This window comes from Dipteris shenzhenensis, chromosome 1 (assembly GCF_047967505.1).
Source record: "Dipteris shenzhenensis isolate YYH24624 ecotype China chromosome 1, Dip_SZ_1.0, whole genome shotgun sequence".
Classification (NCBI taxonomy): Eukaryota; Viridiplantae; Streptophyta; class Polypodiopsida; order Gleicheniales; family Dipteridaceae; genus Dipteris; species Dipteris shenzhenensis.
In genome coordinates this window covers 12,728,855-12,746,966 of record NC_141596.1, presented here as the reverse complement: position 1 = coordinate 12,746,966, position 18,112 = coordinate 12,728,855, and the positions used below count along the sequence as shown (strand labels likewise).

At 41.7% G+C, this 18,112-nt stretch overlaps 1 pseudogene; it reads right to left on the bottom strand.

Annotated features, from left to right (window-relative positions):
* Positions 1-1,135: 1,135 nt before the first annotated feature.
* LOC147905402 (uncharacterized) overlaps positions 1,136-18,112 on the bottom strand; it is a 35,026-nt pseudogene continuing 18,049 nt past the window's right edge.

Sequence of the window (18,112 nt, the reverse complement as noted above, 5' to 3'; positions counted from 1 at the left end):
TACATGGATATGATCCAGTACTATCTACTCTTCTCACTGTTATCCTTTATTGTTACAATGACACTTCAAAATTTAAGGACAAATTTTTCTTTTAAGTGGGGAGGATTGTAACAAAAGTGGTAGTTTGTACTTTATGCTATTAGAATGTTGCCATGTGGAAGTTTTGGGGAATTATCCCATAAGCACAGTTGTAAAACAGCCTGCCCTAATTTCTATAGAAGGCATGGCTGTCCCACATGCATGCATCTTATCATTGTACTACCATTCATTGAATGAAACTGGATTGTAGAGCAAAGCTACTATGCTTAGCTGGGAATTCAATAAGGAGTAATCCTTTTCTATCCTTGTGCAGCCCATTACAAGTCACTGTGGTAAATCCAACCCATGACTTACAATCCCCCCCAAATGCTACCCTAGGCATTTTTATGCTTATTTGGTGATTTCTATTCTAGTTTTGGGAGTTAGTCTGGTCCTGACTAAGGACCAGAACCACTTAGAACTAGTTAGAGATAGAGCTAGTTCATCAACCACTTCTTGCGCTTTTGCAAATGGCATGCATGCCACCAGCTAGCATAATAATTTTTTTCCCGAGGACTCGTACCATACTAGGACAACACCAAAAAATACACTTCATATTGCCAAGCAACATCACTAGTACCAAACTCCAATACACTCTTGTAGCAATGTCACATTTAACACATAGCCAGAATCTTAATAACAAATACATTCATGCTATGACTGACATCAATTTTACTACTATGCACATCTAGACAAGTTTTTGTGTGCAAGTCCGTAACGTGACACCATGGCTTATCACTACCATTAGGAGGAGCGTACTTGCTTGACTGGATCATATTCCGAGTGCTAAAATTTGTGTATCCTAAATTATATTTTGGAAGTACATTCCCTTATTCGATGCAAAACTGTTGCTTAGCTTCACAAAACACTTGGAGATTTTGTATGAGTCACGAGGGAAAATACATGCTTCTTATGAGCAACTAACTATCATGTAGTAAAAAGTCAAAATCTTCAAAAAATACCTGATCAGTCATAGCTCTAGTTAAACCATGAAAAAGTGTTGACTAACATAATATTGTAGGCTGACCCTATCGGAAACAAGCGTTATGAAGCATAGTTAAGCCTTCAATGTTGCAACAATATCCCGCATGGCAACGAAGTCGTCACCACAGGCCACGTTCCTCTGTACCAAGATAGATCATAAGCCAGCTTTGATTTGCTCCGGAAATGCACCAAGTTGTAGCGAATAAGAGAAAGTGCAGTCTTTTCACCACAGAAAGGCAAGGCTCCAAATTCTTTCCATGGCATCACCCCATCACGATGCTTGCACAACTCCTCCATAATCTGCATGAACTGTTCCCTCTTCCAACAAGCACAAACCTCCTTGAAATCCAAATTCCCTGGCTCTAGTCCCCACTGCAATTCTTGATATGCCCGATCATATCGTCGAGAAAGTCTGCCAAGTCATCGCCACGACGAACACGACGAGCACTCTGCCTCAGCAAAAAAGCCCTTCACAGATTTCATAAACATCTTTCCATGTCTGGGTCGGACAAGTTTCCCCCAGCACGCGGTTGAAGAACTGAAGTACCGCTGCTTCAGGGAAGTCACCGAGGGCTTGCTTCGAAAACCTGGATGCACCTATCTGCTCTTCAAGCCAGAACTTGAAGGAATATTCAGAAGTTGCTAGGATTACATTGGCTAGTTCGTCCTGCTTGGTGATTTTGACAAAAAACCTGAGATAGCTGCGCAGCGCCCTTTGATTGAACTCGTCACCAGCCCAATCGTTTAGCACATTCGCCTCATCAATGATCAACGTAGGCACAGTACCAGTGGCAGCTTTGCGATTCCTGAGATATTGCTCCAAATCACCCTGAAACTCCTGATAGTCCTTGAAGTCGGACTTGATAGCGAAGAAAGGCAAGTTAACCTCCCACTCAGCAGAAAAGGCCTCTCGCAACTCAACCCCAACTTTCCAAGAGAATTTCTCTGGTGTTGTGAAGTCACCTGCGCCCATATCTAGCGAGATGACTTCATCGTCGTCCATTGCAAGCTGTTTCAAGATAGAAGGTTCGGAGTTCTTTACGCAACATTACGTGGGCATAACTCACCAGCCCTTCCTATTTCATTTTTGGCTTTAATTACTTGCATCTCTATGACTGCACTTCCCTATTTAATTTATGGGGGGACATTTTCAATGTATTGGGGGACATACTCCCTCAACTTTATTTTATTTGGACCATGGAGGGTAGTATGTCCCCCATACATGGAGGCTAATTAACTTATGTTTGTCCATGGATAAATTAATTTATTTGAGTTAATTAATTTATTTAAGCTATGTTTAAGAGCAGTGCACATTATTCAATTTGAACCCACAATGGTGTCTTTCCCACATGTGAGCCCTACCCCTAAGCTATAGAGTGGTGTCTTTCCCACATGTGAGCCCTACCCCTAAGCTATAGAGTGGAAGAGCATACCTAGTGCTAACTAAAATATTATAAGTGGTCCTGCTCTTTAGTAAGTGAGTTTTTCTTTAAAGCCCCTCAAATGGTCCCTAGTACCCCTCCCCCTCTACCACTTTCCTTCTTATTTAATGCCCCCTTGTTAAGTGGTCCCTCTTAATTGAATCTCCTCCCTCCCCCCTTTATCCCTTAGTTTAATCATGCCCTTTCCCTCTTCCTTTTCACCTCTCTTCTCTTCTCCACAACTACTTAATGGGAATTTTCCATTTTTCAATGTATGGGGGGACATAGTGGTGGTTACAGACCCATCTTTTATATCCTTTATTTGTTATGGAGTATGTTCAGTTTAATTTTTCTTTTTTTGTTAAAGGAGGTAGAGCGAAAAGGGGAAATTTTTTTGGAGACGAGACATGAGATCAGATCTATTGGACCTTATCGTCCCTGTAAATATCAAGGGTAGTACTTTTATTATTCGTGATGGACAAAGATTAGAGCTTTTTCAAACTTGAAGCCTAACAAATATATGAATAAGGTATTGCTTCCACGAGTTTGTGCCTTTCTTTTTTATAGCATAAAAGTAATGCTATTGTCCGTTGCCATTGATTTTGCATTCACCATAGTTGCTTCTTTCGACTTCCTAGTACTCGGACGGTCATGATTAAGAACATGCAAAAAAAGTATAGGACTCGTTAGTTGAAACCATAACTTTTTAAAAATGTGTTCTAAAATTTGAACTATATATATTTAATTCACGAAGAGGAAGCTCCTACCCTTTCAAAAAAACCCAAAATAATAAAAGTTTAGCAATTAAGAAAGTGAGAAAAGTAAGAAAGTTGTGAAAAAAGAAGTTATTTAAAAAGAAAAAAAGAAAATCCATACGTAATGTACGGGGAGAGGTGGCCCATACTTCCTCTCCGATTATTTATAATATGAGAGAGTGCGCTCCGCTCTCGTCGATCTTTTTGTAACCTATAATTTATAATCTGTAATCTTAATCTGTAATTGGTAATAGGTAATCTGCAATTTGTTTTCTGGTTTGCCTAGCTCAGAGGCAAAAATGTTACCTTTGATGGGTTGCTTATATGATGTTTTTAAGATAATGCCCGTATTCGAACAAACACGTGTACATCAGGTGTTTGCAAGTTCAGATTTGTTGTAGAGAACTTCGCACGAAAATTCATAGTCAAATTGTTAGGAGGCCAATTGATGACAACAAATGGTATGTTTAATCTCTAGTGTTGCATAGTGGCGTTGACGCTATGTGATGTTGCAAGTAGGAGTGCCTTTACATGATCGTCCCAAGCGATGATTGAATTTTCTTCAAAATAGGGCTCTATATGCAAGTCCCCCCATTATGAAAGTTAGCAATAAGGTCGAATGAAGGTGAGGTTGGCGAGAGCATTGTAAGATAATTGGCGAAAGGTAGCACTACGCAAACAAATAGGTCTCTTAGCTCCACGTTCATGTCGCCGTGAAAAGGACCTAATTCTATATTCAACTCCTTGCTTTCTTGGCTATTCAATTTTGCAAGCTCATGCGTGACGTGTCAATATTCCAAAAATGCTTTAAGGCTGAGCTGAAGCGGTGGAGGGACGATTTCTGGGAATGACACCTCAGAGAATATTGCAAAGTCACTTAAGCAGGCGAGGTTCGGTTGGCATCGCTAACTGCTGCTGCAGATGCCTAGAGCGAGAAGCCATGCGTGCTTCTATTGACATACTTAAGCTCAGAGTGTGGCCCTGTTGTAGTTATTGGAACAATCCAAAGAACAATTCCAGCTTCAAGTTCCATTTCAGCATGCTTGCCCAACCGCATGTGTATGCCAAGGGAGTGTATCTCATGAGGTTTGACGAGAGGGATCCTCATGTTGGCCTTCGGGTCGGTTCATCATCCCTTGAGGCCACAGAGGACTTGAATCTAGATTCAGACCGAAGACTACTCAAAGGTGAAAGGATTATGGGCCCGGAAATAGGGCATACATATTTTTGTTGAAGACAGTGGAGTCTCAAAGTTCTAGCAACGACGTGCATGGATAGCAGCTTCTTGTGGAACAATGGAGAATCAAACTCACTATTGGCATGCTTCCTGTTATTTTGAGATAACGAGGACCTGGAGGCAGCGATGGGTTCTTTTCAAACCTCTATGTTCTGAAGATTTGATCATGCAGCCTATGAGAACGTAGTTATGCTGAGAGAAATCTCTAGCCCTTATAGCTTTAAAGACATTCTAAAAATTTTCCATGGTGTTTTTCCCTGCGTTGGACTCGTTGCCACCTACGGATACCAAGGCAGACGAATCAATGTAATCCACTGAACAAGGCTTGAAGATGATTTTTGCTCGAGTGTAAGGTTGCCTTCCATGGGTTGAAAGCAAACGCTGTCTGTCTGCAGTTTATGATCCAGTGAATGCCAAACAAGTATTTGATCGACACTTTCCTTCTACTAAAAAACGTTCTGCGATGAAAATCATTCTCAATTTGTGCAGAGATGAATATGTTTTTTTAAACACTCGGATAAAACTCACTTTCGCAAACCGGTAGTGACGACGCTCAATCCATCCTGACACATTCTTCATGGGGAGTCTTGCAGCACTCGAGGTGCTGGATTTGAGTAACAACAAGCTTTCTGGTAATAGAGAAAATCCAAGGATGAACTTACAACCGCTCACGTTTACAAATTGCATGAAGAAAAGTCCACAAACTACTGATCCCACCAAAACGAAAGATGATGCTTCCCACCGGAGATTGAATGGCAACATTATGCTCTTTGGGATTGAATGGTAGCATTCTGAAACAAGCTCTCTGTGGGTAGCTCGCCATGTTTAGCAATAACTTGATTAGTCTCCTCTGGTGGCTTGAAGAACTTTTGGCTCCTTTGCATGGGAGTAAATAAACTCATGGGAGCAATTCCAAGGCAATGTGAAAGTCTGCAAGTGCTAGGCTTGTTGACACAGAACCAACTTGAAGAGCAAATTCCTATAGGTGATTTTCAAATCATGTCACCAGGCTAGCGTTCACTATTAATTCCTCCTCATCTCGAAAATCACATCCCCTTCTTTCGGGTCATTTGAAGCGTTGCTATGGAATCAATTAGAGAGGATTTGATGCCTTACACTTAAAAAACAAACCAAAGTGATTATTACACAGAAAAACAAAGATCCGAAGTGAAGCGATTACACAAAAAGAGCAAGATCAGCTATTAGCTATTTTTATCAATCCTAGAGGCTCTAGTCAATCGCTTCATATCCATTAATATAGAATTGCATTTTAAATTTGGATTTAAATGGTGACAAGTGTTTAATTCTAAGCTTGAATAGCTGGAAATTGGTCTCGGATGGCCATGTAACTAAATAGCAAGCATCGATACTAATATATATATAAAGGATAAAAGACAACCTTCTATATCTATCTATCTATACTATATCAACCTTCGGAGGCCTCTTGTGAGCGAGTCCTTTGCGAAGGTGGGGCTTTTGAAGATGGAGTTTTAATGCGGAGGTAGCAAGTTGCAGGCCGCGAAAGTGTCTGCTTAGGGCATAACAACAACCCAAGAAATGTATCTTAATTTCAAATCTATACTCTTGCTCACTCGTAAGGCCGTCAATATCTTTTGCACAACCTACTCGCCCACCATCCTTTTGCACAACCTACTCGCCCACTCTCTGAACCTCTCATCATTCCATTAAAAAAATATACACAATTCTATGCTTTGCTATCATGACTTAGTATTGCACAATTTGAAAAACCCGTAATGCAATGGCAATAGTATTCTCATGATACAAAATGGGAACCTGAAGAACCTTACAGTCTCTTTCTCTTTACAAGCCGAGGAAGTAGACTCGCCATTTGAGTATGAATCAGAGTACCCAGTGTATTATGTAGAAGGTGCAGAGGGACTAATACCTGTCTATGCAAATCAAGTACGTCCTAACACATATCGAGCACCAATCAAGTGCTATGGTTGTGGAGAAAATCACTGGATCATAGAGTGCCCTCATCATGGTAGCGCCGCTACTTTCCAACCACTCTGTAGAGATTGTGGCATACGACATGCCTGTAAGGATTGTCCCATGAAAAATAAGGTCCCACAACAAATAGAGGTTAAGCCTGACGTCCCAATCAACATCATTGGGGTGGACCATCAAAGTCTGGGGCCGACAGACATAATATCGTAACCTGTGAATGTAATTGCACGCCAGTAGAAAGAGGCCACCAAGGACCCTAACATTCCAATCCAACCTAAACAACTTCTTAAAAAGAAATCACAAGTGCCTCCACCTCCGCTAAGTAATGAGTAGCCAAGCTCATCCACATCAACTCCTGAGCCTCAATTAAAAGAAGCTCCATAGCCAAATGTAGAGGTGGAGAAGGCTCGGTTTCAAGCACTTCAACAATGGGTACAAAAGGAACAAGCTTAATTTGCGGCTAAGAAACAAGCTCGATTTGAGGCTGAGAGACAAGCTCAAGACCCAATCCATGACTTGGCCCCACAAAGTATTGATACTATACTCAAGCCTCTATTCCAATAATAGACTCAACATAATGTACCACCACGTCAACTTGAAGGAGCCGCACTCTCTAGCATCTTGAGTTGCCCTGTGTCAATTCCCATCGAAATCCTCCTATGAAATTGTCCCAATCTCTAGGAGAGTTTCAAAGGCTAGATTGAACTCCCAAATCCCCCTCCACCTATGGACGACATCAAAGATATTCCTTTGCGGATGGGTGAGAGAGATGACATACGCAACATTAGTATGCCTTTGATCCACAAGGCATATAAAGAAGTCCAAGCCATAGTGGATGGTGGAGCAAGTGTAAATGTCCTATCAAAGGAGATCTATGATTAATGGGGTCTCCCACCAATGCAAAAGTCTAATTTCAACATACGCCTTGCCAATGATTCACAGGCTTAACCCTTGGGAATAGTGAATGGCGTGTCCACAAAGGTCGCAGGAATTCGCTTTTCCCTTCAATTCACAATCTTGGATCTCCCCAAAAAATCCTATCAAATCTTATTGGGACTAACAATCCAGAATCATGACACCGCATTCATCAGGGTGAATGTGGGGACAAGAGCTATAAAACCAATTGTGCCTAGAGTATTGGATGACACATCTTCAACGACAATCTCAAGCAACTCAGGCTCCCTGCAATAGCATGCCATAGTGGGCGATTCACAAAGCAATGTCAATAACTGGATACAAACATTGGCAACCATCGACAACTGCCATTCATTAGACCCCATCTTCTCATAGATAGATGCTAAGGTGCTAAAGGTAGATCCTCCACTCACACATGAAGAACCAATCGATCTAGAGGTGCCATTCTTTATGACTGACCTTGAGTGGGATAATGAACCTAAAGAAGGTACCCATACCAATGATGACTCACATTTTCCTTGGGACCTTGAAACTAAGGCTGAGAACGTTGAAATTGAAGATCAAATCTTTGACAATGACCTAGCCATTCTTCATGCCCTAATGGCAGTCGAGCTCCCAAAAATTGAACCTCCAAAGTTAAATAACAGCAGAAGATCCCACAAGAAAGCTAAAGGAGGAAATTGCAGAAAATCCAAGGCCGAACACTTCAATGAATTCAAACGAGTCCAAACAAGGATCATCGAATTATATCTCACGAAGCGAGCTCCCTCAAAATCAGAACCACCGCCTCTTGAATGGTCCCCTGAGGGACTAGAAGGAGTATGCACAGCAAATGAACCCTTACTTGGGAACACCTTACCAATGGAAAAGTTACCCCACAGTTCCCAACATAAGAAGTTTTGAAAGTACAAGCCACATGTGTGTACGAAGATCGATCAAGAGAATTCCAGGAAAAAAACAAAACAATACAAAAAAAAGTCCCCAAAAGCCAAACAAATCGGTTAATGATACTCTGCCGCCCTGTACCCATACCACATGTCAGGCTAGTTCAACACCATCAGAGGCTGATCTTCAAGAAGTATGTGGAGTACTTCAAAAATTACACAAGTGGCAGTGTCCCCATAGCAATGCCAACACCACTAAAAGAATCTGAAGTTCAAGCTGTGCTGCTAGAAACATTAGACAGAGTCCAATTCAACACAACCATAAATGGGAGCCAATTGAAGCAATACAATATCAACACGCAAGCCATCCCTGACAATAATGAAGTTTTGGAAACCCCAAGTCTTCAATAGTCACACGCACTCACTAGCATATGCACATTTTTGCACATATAGTTTGCACTAGATTGTTACACGCACACTCACTAGCATATGCACATTTTTGCACATTTAGGAAGACCTAATCAATTTTGTATTAGGGATGATTGAGTCTTAGTTTCCCTATTAAATCCCACAAATAAGCATATAGTTAGTCCCTACCTATTCGACACATCATGTGCACTCACACGATTTTGCATAGGCACATAATAGATTGCATCAATAATAGTATCACACACTTTCATTCCATACTCTCAAAGCATGCAATGAATTATGCCAGTCTCAACAACGAGACCCCCATCAAACCTCTTCCTAAGAAGATTCGATGGCAGAATCCGTAGCCTCAGCAACGAGATCCCCTCTGAAATTCATAGCCATCTACCCCTCCTCAAGAGGAGATAAGCTTCCTGACTACAGACCACAAATTATATGGTGCAAAAGCATTACAGAGGAACGACTCGCATGCCACAAGCTCAACAGCCACTGGGTTACACACATGGCATCCCAACTCCGAAATTAAAATAAGCCATAACCCGAGGATGGGTAATCAAATGGATCTGGGAGTATGTTGTCTCTGTGCCAACATGGACTTAGGTAGTACAGAATGTGTGTGTAGAGTAGCGGCAAAGCTCCCCTTGTACTTGCATAAGGCTAGGAATATTCCCTCTTCGAAATCCAACTTGCATGTTCTACATGCATGTTCTATAGATTCCTACATGCAACATGCGAGTTCTACATGCAACTCCTACATGCGAGTTCTACATGCAACTCCTACATGTGAGATCTACATGTAACTCCTACATGCATGTTCTACATGCAACTCCTACATGCAAGCTCTACATGCAGAATGTAGTCTGTAGGGTGGTAGGAGAATAACATTCAAAGATTTGCAGGGTGGGAGGTAAAAAGATTTGAAAGTGCATGAAATTTTGAGTTGCCATGATTTCCCCCCTGCGTCGATACACATTAGCAAAATTAAATCTACCAATTGCCCTCAAGCAAGTGTTTAATGTAGAAGCCCAAATTGTTTCAAAATACAAATAGGCCAAAGGGCACACTATCAGGTTTGATGCTGTATATTATGAAATGCTTGGATTTATTAAAAGAACTTTGCACATGTACAAATTGCACATGATCAGATTCTTCCATTCTAGGGTAAATCTAGATACCAAGATCACAAACTATCAATGTTTTAAGACCACCATGCACTAGTCTACTAGTTTGGCTTCCATTTTTGCAATTGGTTTTGGTTTTCAACAAAACATGAAAAATTATGGAGCGTGCCCTTGAATGGGTGTGCATAATTTTAGTACAATGTTGCATGCCCCTTAAACCATATCTAACACGGTTCTTAATTAGATATGTCCTTTGGTTCAGGAGAAGTTCACATAGTGTACTTTTGAATGATTACTTGGATGCACATGTATGTGTAGAATGAAAATTTAATTTTGATGTTTTTTAAAAAATTGTTATATCTTACTCTATAGGATACATGCTTCACATGCAACATAGCACTTGTCATGCTTTAATGGTCTTGCTACAAATCTTTATTCAAGACTGTTTCAGTAATTTTGGGACAATTTCAAGTCCCAATGCTATAGAAAATTCACTATTACTTTCATGGCATGCTCGAACTTGAGTTTGATCATGGCCTATAATTTTCAAGTGTTCCATGGGTCAACGTTTGCTTGGGTGTAGCCAATCACATAACTATTTTCAGGGCCATTTTGGGGCCGCTATGCAATGCGCTTCTCGGTGAATATTTGAATTTTGCACGGACCCACTCTCTCGTCAAAAATTTTCTCGACGTCATGAAGGCGCACTTGCATAATAATGAGATGCAATCTATTTGTTCTGAATACTTCATAGCTCGACACACATAATCTCTGCATTGCTTCGTGAAGTGTAGTCTTTGGCCTAAGCCGCCTGAGCACTTATCATTGCGCAGCCTTTTGCCGTAGCTTTGCCACCTATCACTGGACACCACACCCATGCAGATAATTAAAATTGAAGGTTGGCTTGGAGAGACCACCGCACGAGTTCTTGGTGTAATAATTAGATGCAATCTATCATTCTGAACACCACCGCAACACAGTCTTTAGCCTGGTCACCTGTCATCGTGTAGCCTTTTGTCGCATCTTTGCCCGCATCCAACGCAAATCATAGGTTGGCTTGGAGAGACCACCATGCTATTTTTTGGCGTAATAAATGAGACACAATCTATCATTCTGAGCATCGCCTCAGTGTCTGACATCCTGTCATCGCCCAAAATTCAAGGTTTTCTTGGAGAGACCATCGTGCTAGTTCTTGGAGTTATAGCTCTGTTACCTATTTTTACATATTACAGGAGGAGAGCTATGCTGACCAGCATGTTGGCAAATAGAAGGAGATCTATGACAACCCCACCGTGCTAGTTCTTGGAGTTATATATTTGTGTACCAAGGAAAATGTATTTCGTTGTGCAACCAAGCAAAATGCAATTGATGATACGGCCCCTGAGAGGTCCCCTCTAGGGGCAAGGGCCATATCGACATACCATTTCTATCCGCCGGTGGCATCCTGGATATTGTATAATGCATGTCGATATGGCCCTTGCCCCTATAGGGGACCCCTCAAGGGCCATATCATTAATTGCATTTTCTGAAAGTTTAATTGTATTATCTAGATGTATCTCCATGCAACCACAACGGTGGGTTGTTGGAGTTATTTTAGCGCTATTTTGGCCATAAACCAAGGAAATTATGGTCCTTTCCTGGCATTTTAGTCCTCGTTGTAGTAAATATAAATGAGAGCAAAAGTATAATTTATCGAGTGAAATTTGAGTAGAAGAGATTACAATGTACATCTATGTCCAATAACAGGTTATATAAAAATTAACAACTTACACTGAGCAAAAATTGAACAGAGGATCTTACATTTATAAAAACTCGGCAATTGTTGAGAGCCTTAAAGGTCAAAAGATTACAACTAGCGACCATAACCATTCAACTATAAAAATTAACAATAGTGCATACTAAGAGCCTCAAATTGAACAAAAAGAGATAACATAAATGTAATAAAAACTCAGTAATTGCTAAGAGCCTTAGAGATCAAAACATTACATCCAGTGAGCCAAAAGATCATTGAGAGCCTTAGAGGCCAAAAGATTACATCCAACCATTGCTGAGAGCCTTGTCTGAGCAAAAGGGAATTTTTACAACTCACTTTTCCACCAATCTAGCTTGTTGCATTAAAAAATTTTAGGGAGCTAAAGGAGGATACGATGGAAAGGCCGAAGACCATGCACATTGCTAGGACTCAGATTATAGCCCCCCCAACAAGTCGAGAGTACTCTGCCCTGAAAATACTGAGGCCTTCATCGACATCTAGGGTAAACCCATACAGCACAACCATAAAGAGGACCTCTATGAGCATGTCATCTGCAAAGTGGCAGAGCGTGTGGAGTAAAGTAGCAGAGCAGGGGTGGATGAGAGCAATGTAGTAAAATGCCAAATGCCACGGATCTTATATATATTATAAAGTTCAAGCCACCGTGGTTGGCTGGAGCGTGGGGTTCCATCCATATTAATTGCAAGCCACCGCAATGGAATCTTAGGCACCACTCCATACGGGATGGTAATCATGAAGTAGACACCATGTGGTGCAGGCCACTCCGGTGGCTGGTAATTAACTATAAGCTCGGTTGAATCTTAGCCACGACAAATGTGGCTGATGAGATCCTCTTGGCTCTTTCCCACGGCTTTTGCAGGAAGAGCAGGATTATCTCCGTATGCAGGGTTCTGAGGCTTTTTGTCACCTACAGATATATCAAGGTTGTCATTTGTAGTATGCGTGTAGCTTAGGACCTCGAGTCATATTCCGGTGAGAGGCGTAGGCTTAAGTGTGGTAAGCAAACATAGTGCATGCATGTGTAAAAGGAACGTGTATCATCATGGTTGAGGTAATGAAGGCTTTCGCCTTCATTGGGGGTTGCAGGGTTTAGGAGGAGTTTAAGGGTTAGAAGGAGGTTCCATGGTTTAGAAGGAGGTTCCAGGTTTAGAAGGAGGTTCCAAGGTTTAGAATGAGGTTCCATGTCTAGAAGGAGGTTCCAAGGTTTAGAGAGAGGTTCCAGAGTTAAGAAGGAGGTTCTAGGGTTAGAAGGAGGATCCAAGGTCCAGGGTAGAGTACATGAGGGAGAACTCATCTCCCTCGTAGACCATGGAGGTTAAGGGTTGAGGAACTAAGGGTGTAGGGGGAGCATAGGAGTGGGAGAGGAAGAAGGTGTAAGAGCATGGGGGAAAGAAGAGAGAGGAGGGAGGAGGAGAAGGGAGTAGGAGGGAGGAGGGAGGAGGAGGAGGGAGGAGAAGAAGGGAGGAGGAGGGAGGAGGAGGAGGAGGAGGAGGGAGGAGGAGGAGGAGGAGGGAGGAGAAGAAGGGAGGAGGAGGAGGGAGGAGCGAGGAGGAGGAGGGAGGAGGAGAGGGAGAGGATGGGTTACAAGGTTGGAGGAGAGGGGAGGAGTTGCAAGGTTAGGACATGCTTTTGGATGTGGAGTACAAGGAAGCATGGACACTTGAGACAATTGCTTGGAATACCAAAGTGGAACTCAACACAATGCCCCAAAGAGTGTGGGCTTCATTCCATTATGGGGTATTTATACAAGTTGGAGAGCTTCTCTCTCTGCATGTAGGAATTGTAAGACATTCTCTCTCTACATGTAGAACTTGCATATAGAAGTTGCAAGTTACATGTTGAACTCGCATGTTGCATGTTGCATGTAGAACTCGCATGTAGAACTCGCATGTAGAACTTGCATGTAGGAGTTGCATGTAGGACTTGCATGTAGAACATGCATGTAGGAGTTGCATGTAGAACATGCATGTAGGAGATGCATGTAGGAGTTGCATGTAGGAGATGCATGTAGGAGTTGCATGTAGAACTCGCATGTAGGAGTTGCATGTAGAACTCTCATGTAGGAGTTGCATGTAGAACTCACGTGTTGCATGTAGGAATCGTATGTAGAACTTGCATGTAGAACATGCAAGTTGGATTTCTAAGAGGTATTATTCCTAGCCTTATGCAAGTACAAGCGGAGCTTTGCCGCTACTCTACACACACATTCTATACTACCTAAGTCCATGTTGGCACAGAGACAACAGAGCTACCACCACCGAGCAGTAATTCCCACAAAGGTAAATCATGAAGCTCTAATCACTCATTACCATGCACTCTAGTTCTCTACTGAGCATGCGAGCCCGATGACTGGTAATTTTTATTGTACTCGTAGTGATCATCCATGCTTAAGCCCGGTGGTGGGTGAGTAGTGGCTGGTAAATTTTTTTTTCAAGAAAGAGAATTCTATTAAGAGAAAAAACCCGCGAGAGCAACGGAATACATCATGAAATCATGAGGATAAATAAACCGCCTCAAAATGAGGTGGAAAACAACCAAGGTTGAGGTTGAAAGTGCCACCTCAACCCTGTAGCAGTCTCAGAGAAGAAAGGAGAATCCTTCCATTCCTTGAAGAAAGAAGCCCTCCTAGCTGAGGCTGCACGGGAGTCTCCCTACATACTCATCCATATGGCTATCAGGGTGTGTATGGTGTCTATCCAGATACTAGCCAATGTGTGCAAGGGATGAACCTGAGTTTCCTCCAATGCCTCTGTGCATCTGGCTCTCCAGATATGCCAGGTTGCTATGCTCGCTAGAATCTCCCAAGAGGTATCCATAGAGGCATGTATAGCTGCAAAAGGAAGGTGTGGTATCACATCCAGAGAACAGGACTCAACCTTATGATGTCGAATCGAAATGGCCCGAGAGGAGTCAAGTCTCTCATAGAATACATGAGGCCCTATAAGAGAAAGCCAAGCCACTAAGCCCCATGTCATAAAGAATGGGGAGTGGGCAAAGTGACTGAAAATCCTAGCTACCCCCATCCAAATTTTCCTCACCTGTCTACAATCCCATAAGCAATGCTAAATAGTCTCCAAAGCAAAGAGGCAATGAGGGCAAGTAGGGTCGGCTCCGAACCTGGATCTCCAAAGGTTCACTGCAATCCCACCATGGATAGAAAGCCAAAAGACAAGAGTGATCTTTCTATTCCTATGGGATTTCCAGAGTCTCTTCCAGAAGCACCTTTGCAAATCCGCAATAACATCAAATGTCTCCCAATGAGAAACTCTGAAAGATCTCCAACCTCTACTACTGAACTGGAATCTCTTGGCATTACTGATCGTGTAACGAAAGAAGGGGATTCTCTTCTCTCAATGCCCTGCGTCAATCCACTCCCACTCTCCAGAGTCCCACTGCAAATACCTAATGGGAAGTCCCCTGTAGAGCCAAAGCCTCCAAGATCCGAAAGCCGGGGGTCTAGGTCAAGGAACCACTCTGAATCTGATCCTTGCACCAAAAGACCTACAACCCTGATAGGTTGAAAAGCAGACTCAAGCAAAATGTCCTTTGTGGACCTGAGCAATCTGCCACCATCATGTACACTAAAAACCAAAGCATCCTCATGCGCATCTCGAATGGCCAAAACCTGAAGAGGAACATCGCCTCTCGTAAAAGTACCTGCCCAAGTGGAGCAAGTGAGTGGCATATCATCTATGTCTACCCAATCCGCTGGAAGGGTTGCCTCAATCTGCAAGATCCTCCCTACACTCCCTTTGATATGTCCTGTCAACAACTGAGATTTGGTCTCCTCTGTAAGCCTGCAGAAAGCTTTCCATGACCCCAATGATGAGGTGGGTCCCCTCTCCCACCTAGACCACTGCATGTAGAGTGATGCACCAAGTGGTCTGCCATGATCATCCAATATATTGTCATTCCACATGATTGGTTTCCTCTATCAATCTCTTCATGAGAGTAAGGGGGAATCCTCTAACGAGTGCTCCTGAAACTGTCCCATGCTTTCAGTATGGCAACCATGAGAGGGGACGAAGGTGATCTAAGGTGTGCTACGGTGAAAATTCACCTAATACTGCCCATCTGGTCTCCTTATGAAGAAGCTGTGCACGTCTATATGTTGCTAGTAGATGCATGCATTCAATCATTGCAAAGGGAAAAATAAGGAGAACTTAGAAGAAAGAAGACAACTTGCAGAGCAATAGTAGGAAGTGGTTGTAGATGCATGAATTCGATCATTGCCATCAGAGTGAAGAACACGAGATGTGGTCTCACACTTGGTGGAAGCATTCAAGGCAACAAAATCAGGCAATTCAAGTAAATACCAGTCTCAAGTCTTCACAAGCTTTAGCATGTACTGTAAATTTTTTTGAGTGACAACCCTACCAACACCTCCCCCTATGGTAATCTACAACTAACCTCTTGGTACCTCTTCAAGGTACTAGATTGTACCTTTTGATGTACCTTACAAAATCAAAGTACCCAAACATACCATCTAAATTACATTGTAGAAGTCAAAGTACCCCAAGGTATGTTGAACAAAAAGTACCATATTGTACCTTTGAAGTACCTTATGAAACTCAAAGTACCCTAAAGTACTATCCAAACTACCCTGGGGTATGGCATTAGCCAATCAACCGGTCATCCAAATTAAATTCCTAAATTTTATAGAGAATTTTATTCAAAAAAAACGTTTTAATAGTTTGGATAGTACCCCAAGGTACTATCCAAACTACCCTGGGGTATGGCATTAGTTGGTCAACCGGTCATCCGAATTAAATTCTTGAATTTTATAGAGAATTTTATTTTTAAAAAATGTTTTAATAGTTTTTAATTCCCGAATTAATTCCCATCGATTTAATTCCTTGGCCAATCCATGGAGATATACCTTCCCCCACACATTCTATATTCAAGTTTGGGATTTGCAATTTCCATGCTCCCCTCCTCATTTGAAAATTGAAATGTCATTTTAAGAGCATAGTTTTACTGAGTACGAAATGCAATGCTTAGGTTGGTTTACTTCACATTTTGTAAGGTACTACTTTGCAAGGTCTTACATCACAACATGACGAGATTTGTTTGGAGACGAAAAGCAGTGAGAAAATATATTTGCGAATACATATCACAGAGCTCAACATTGAGCATCAGTTATGGATTTGAAGATAGAATTGAATGATGTCTAGATTAAAGAGAGCATCAAAAGACATTTGTTGGGCATTTATTTTGGGCTATCAACATTAGGGGAAGGGGTCTAGTCTACTCAACACAAAGATCCTATTCCTGTAGACAAGTATGAACTGCATGCTAATTCTTGCCACCTCTATTCCATGCACTTCAAGCATGGTTAAAAGGCTCTTGAGAATATTTGGATTACTCCTAGACCCTACCAACTCCTTGTTTTGTAAAAGGTAGTTGTGAAGTTGGTTGAGGAGGTTCAATTCTCTTGCCCCACAATAAGGCTACTTGTAGATGTATTTGAGCCATACTACTTTTTGAACTCAGCCCCACAACACCTGGAGCTCATCTAAAGGGGGGGACTTCTCCTACATGCATTTTGCTTGATTTTGGAGCATACATCCACATGTTAAAAGGAAATGATGGATTAAACATTTAGCCATGGGTCAAATCTATTTTTTCAATTCTACATTATTAGTTCTACATGGTCACATCTATTGTTTCCCATGCTCCCATGGGTGAAATCATGCTATGGTGTATGTACTATTAGCAAGAATGTAGTAGTACTAGTGTAGAATGCTATTAGTATAGATTTCTCATTAGTGTGCATGCAAATTATTATTGCGTACAAATTTGGGATCATGCACATGCACATGCACAGATTCTCATGCATGCGCCTAAAATGTTTCAATTCCATTTACGTCTTTCACTTTTAAACTTGGATACGCTTTTGAACTTCTGAGCTCAAGCTTGCTCAGTACGTCGCTCAAGCTTGTTTTGGGTGTTGAAGCACTCAGCAGGTTGTTGAAGCATATTTCTAGTGTCAATGTCTAAGATACAAAATGTTGTCACCACAATATTAAACACACACCATATTATTGCACAACAAGCAGTCTACCTATGCTTATCACTCCCCCTTTATAGTGCAATGAGAGATTTTATTTATATCAACACCAACATAAGGGAAGAGCACTCATTTTTATTGAAATGATGAGCACAACTTGAGAAACTAGAGCCAAACAGCACATATGTACAGACTGGAAGTGGCAGCAAAACAGGCTGCTGGAATCGTTAGTAATCACGGATCAGCATGCCGTAGTGAATATGTACCGTAATGAATATTGCTATAGATGAAATGGCACCATAATAGCTGCTGTAATTACATCATTTGCATCAACAAGGATTGGACAGTACACTGGAGTAAGGCGTTAGTGAGACAATATCTTCATCCATGCCACCTGTGCTTGACCTCTTGCAATTTTATCGAAGAGAACAGAAGATGCATTTGTAATACAGGCTACCATACATGACATGACAATAAAACAGGCTACTGGAATCACATCATTGGTTGGACAGTACACTATAGTAATGTGTTAGTGA